The 4,674-nt window shown below is 33.3% G+C and overlaps 1 protein-coding gene across 1 annotated transcript in view; it reads right to left on the bottom strand.

Moving 5' to 3' along the window:
- The window catches only part of SGCZ (sarcoglycan zeta), a 1,232,742-nt gene that overhangs the window by 56,690 nt on the left and 1,171,378 nt on the right, over positions 1-4,674 (bottom strand). The gene's annotated exons all lie outside the window — the stretch shown is intronic.

Raw genomic sequence — 4,674 nt, 5'->3', positions numbered from 1 at the left:
CATATTTTGTAGGGGATTTTTTCTTTTTTTTTTTTTTCCTGACCCCAGCCCCCAGAATTTTTTAAAAAGATATATATTTCTAGACAATAAAGATGTGCTTTTCAAAAAAAAAGTACAAAATATCAAAGAAACAAAAAGTTAGTTTTCAAAAAGTTAAATAAATTGACAAACCTTTAGCCAAACTAAGAAAAAAAGATACAAATAAATAAAATCAGAAACAAAACAGAAGTCATCAAAACTGATACTACCAAAAGGTCTTAATAGTTACTATAAGTAAGTATATGCCAGCAAAATGGAAAATCTAGAATAAATGGACAAATTTCTAGACACATACCATCTACCAAGATTAAGCAAAGAAGAGATCCAAAACCTGAACAGACCAATAAGAAGTAACAAGGTCAAAGCCACAATAAAAAATATATATATAGGTAAAGAAAAGCCTGGGACCTGTTGGCTTCACTGCTGAATCCAATCAAATAAACATTTAAAGCGGAAGAAATACCAAACTTACTCAAGCTATTCCAGAAAATAGAAGAGGATGGAATACTTCCAAACTCATTCTATATGATCAATATTACCTTAATACCAAAACCAGACAAAGACAACATCAAAAACAAGAAAACCACAAGCCAAAATCTCTGATGAATATTGATGCAAAAATCCTCCACAAAATACTAGCAAACTGAATTCACCAATGCATTAGAAAAATCATTCATCATGACCAAGTGGGTTTATCCCTGGGATGCAAGGATGGTACAACATGCACTATCCAATCGAGGTGGAACATTAAATCAACAAAATGAAGGATAAAAATCATATGATCCTATCAGTAGATCTAAAAATCATTTGAAAAAATCTAACATCTCTTTGTGATAAAATGCGCCAAAAAACTGGGTATAAAAGGAACATACCTAAACATAATAAAAGCTATAAATGAGAGACAAACAGCTGGGATCAACTGAAGGTGGAAAAACTGAAAGCCTTTCTTCTGAGATCTGGAACACAACAACAATGCCCATTTTCACCACTGTTATTCCCCATAATATTGGAAGTCCTAGCTAGAGCAATCAGACAAGAAAAAGAGTTAGGCATACAAATTGAAAATGAACAAGTCAAATTATCCTTGTTTGCAGATTATATGATCTTATATTTTGAAAAACCAAAAGGCCCCCCAAATGATTAGAACTGATAAAAACACATTTATTGAAGTTGCAGGATACAAAATCAATATACAAATTTAGTAGCATTTTTATAAGCCAACAGTGAAAAATCTGAAAAAGAATTAAAAAACTAATTCAATTTACAAGAGCACACATCAAATTAATTACCTAGGAATTAACCAATGAAGTGAAAAATGTCCATAATGAAACTATAACATCCTGATGAAAGAAACGGAAGGGAATACAAAAAAAAATAGTTTATGTTCATGGATTGGAAGAATCAATGTTGTTAAAATTTTATACTACCCAAAACAATCTACAGACTGAATACAATCCCTATCAAAATACTACTGACATTCTTCATAGAAATAGGAAAAAAAAACAAAACAAAACATGATCCTAAACTTTATATCTACCACAAAAAGAACCAGAATAGCTAGTTATACTAATCAAAAAGAACAAACCTGGAGGAATACATTACCTGACTTCAGATTATACTACAGAGCTATAGCAATGAAAGCAGCATGGTATTGTCATAAAAACTGACACACAAAGAGATGAAATATAATAACCCAGAAGCAAATCTACACACCTACAGTAAACTCATTTGCAATAAAGGTGCCAAGAACACACTGGAGAAAAGCCACTCTAATCAATAAATGGTATTGGGATAATTGAATATCCATAGGCAGAAAATGAGACTAGACCCTATCTTTCACTAGATACAATAATCAAATCAAAATCATTTAAAGACTTAAATATAAGACCTCCATCTATGAAACTCCTACGAAAACATTGAGTAAACTATCCAAGAAATTGGTCTGGGCAAAAATATATGGAGCAGTACTCCCTTAAGCACAGACAACAAAGGCAAGAATGGACCAACAGGATCAAATCAAGTTGAAAAGCTTTTGCTGTTACAATCAACAAAGTGAGGCAACCAAGTGAAGACTGGGAGAAAATATTTGCAAACTATCCAACTGACAAGGGATTAATAATCAGAATACAGGCCGGGCGTGGTGGCTCAAGCCTGTAATCCCAGCATTTTGGGAGGCCGAGGCAGGTGGATCATGAGGTCAAGAGATCGAGACCATCCTGGTCAACATGGTGAAACCCCGTCTCTACTAAAAATACAAAAAATTAGCTAGGCATGGTGGCACATGCCTGTAATCTCAACTACTCGGGAGGCTGAGGCAGGAGAATTGCCTGTACCCAGGAGGCGGAGGTTGTGGTGAGCTGAGATCACGCCATTGCACTCCAGCCTGGGTAACAAGAGTGAAACTCTGTCTCAAAAAAAAAAAAAATAATAATAATAATAATAATCAGAATACATAAGGAGCTCAAACAACTCTATAGGAAAACATCTAAAAATTCAATAAAAAATAGGCAAACCAATTGAATATATAATTCTTAAAAGAAAACACACACATGATTAACAGGCATATAAAAATGCTCAATATCCAACCCAAATGTTCATCATTGATAGACTGGATAAAGAAAATGTGGCACATATATACCATGGAATACTATACAGCCATAAAAAATGATGAGTTCGTGTCCTTCACAGGGACATGGATGAATCTGGAAGCCATCATCCTCAGCAAACTGACACAAGAACAGAAAACCAAACAGCATTATGTTATCACTCATAGGTGGATGTTGAACTATTAGAACCTGTGGACACAGGGAAGGGAGCATCACACACTGTGGTCAGTAAGGGAGGGCTAGGTGAGAGACAGCAGGGGTGGGCAGAATGGGCAAGGATAATGAGGGGAGAAATACCAGATTAGGTGATGGGGGATGAAGGCAGCAAACCACCTTGCCATGTATGTACCTATGCAACAATCCTGCATGATCTGTACATGTACCCCAAAACCTAAAGTACAATTTAAAAAAATGCTCAATATCATTGATTATCAGAGAACTGCAAATCAAAACTACAATGAGGTATTATCTTCCCTTTTAAAATGGCTTTTATATCTAAAAGACAGGCAATAATAAATGCTAGAGAGGATGTAGAGAAAAGGGAACCCTTATACACTATTGAAAGGAATGGAAATTATTACAACAGCTATGGAGAACAGTTTGGAGCTTCCTCAAAAAAACTTATAATTGAGCTACAATATGATCCAGCAATCCCATTGCTGGATATACACACAAAAGAAGAGAAAACAGTATATCAAAGATATATCTACACTCCTATGTATGTTTCAGCATTATTTACAGTAGCCAAGTTTTGGAAACAACTAAGGGTCCATCAACAGATGAATGGATAAAGAAAATGTGGTCCATATACATACTGGAATACTATTTAGCCATAAAAAGAATGAGATCATCATTTGCATCAATATGGATGGAACTGGAATTCATTGTGTTAAGTGAACTAAGCCAGGCACAGAAAGACAAACATCCTATGTCTTCACTTATTTGTGGAATCTAAAAATCACAATTGTACTCATGGATAGAGTAAAACAATGGTTACCAGAGACTGGCAATGATAGTGGGGGTGTGTCAGGTGAAGTGAGAAAGGTTAATGAGTACAAAAAATAGAAAGAACGAATAAGATCTACTATTGTATATTTTAAAATATCTTAGAGAGTTATAATTGATTTATAATTCAAAGGATAAATGCTTGAGGGGATGAATACTCCATCTCCATGATGTAATTATTTTACATGGCATTCTTGCATCGACATCCCATTTACCTCATAAATGTATACACATACTATATGCCACAGAAATTGAAAATTAAAAATTTAAAACATACTATTTATAACTTCAAAGCCAATTTAAAAATTTATTAGAACATTTACAGATAATCTATGCTGAAGTTTACAAATTATTCATGAAAGACATCAAAGAAAACTAAATAAATGAAAAGCCAACATTTTTGTGGATCAGAGGATTCAATATAGTAAAAACGACAATTCTTCTAAAATTTTTGTACAGATTTAATGCAATTAAAACAAGAATATTTTGAAGACTATAAATACATATTCTAAAATCAACATAAAATAAAAGAATAGAGAAACATATTCTAAAATCAATATATGAAGACCCAAACATAAGAATAACAATAATAATATTCAAATAAAGAACACAGTTGGAGGAATCACTTTACCTAATGTAAAGGTCTATTTAGCAGCTACAGTTATCAAGGTGAAATATTGTCAGAGAGATAGACATTCTGCTTAGTAGAGTGCACTAGAGAAGCCAGAAGTACACACCAGTAAGCCTAACTGAGTTTTGACAAGGGTGTAAAAGGAAGTCAATGGAGGAAGAACAAGCTTGGAACAACTGAATATGCAACAGAGAAAAACAAAAAGATTAGCTTAAAACTCACATCTTACAAAAAAAAATCCAACTAAAATATATCATAGACTTTAATGTAAAATATAAAACTATAAAAAGTTCAGGGAAAAAATGTAGAAAATGTTGTTATGTAGCATTAGGCACATAGTTCTTATATTTTACACCAAAAGCAGAATTCATTAAAAAATTGTGCAATAGACCT

This window comes from Callithrix jacchus, chromosome 13 (assembly GCF_049354715.1).
Source record: "Callithrix jacchus isolate 240 chromosome 13, calJac240_pri, whole genome shotgun sequence".
NCBI classification, from domain to species: domain Eukaryota; kingdom Metazoa; phylum Chordata; class Mammalia; order Primates; family Cebidae; genus Callithrix; species Callithrix jacchus.
This window is presented reverse-complemented; position numbering and strand designations above follow the sequence as displayed.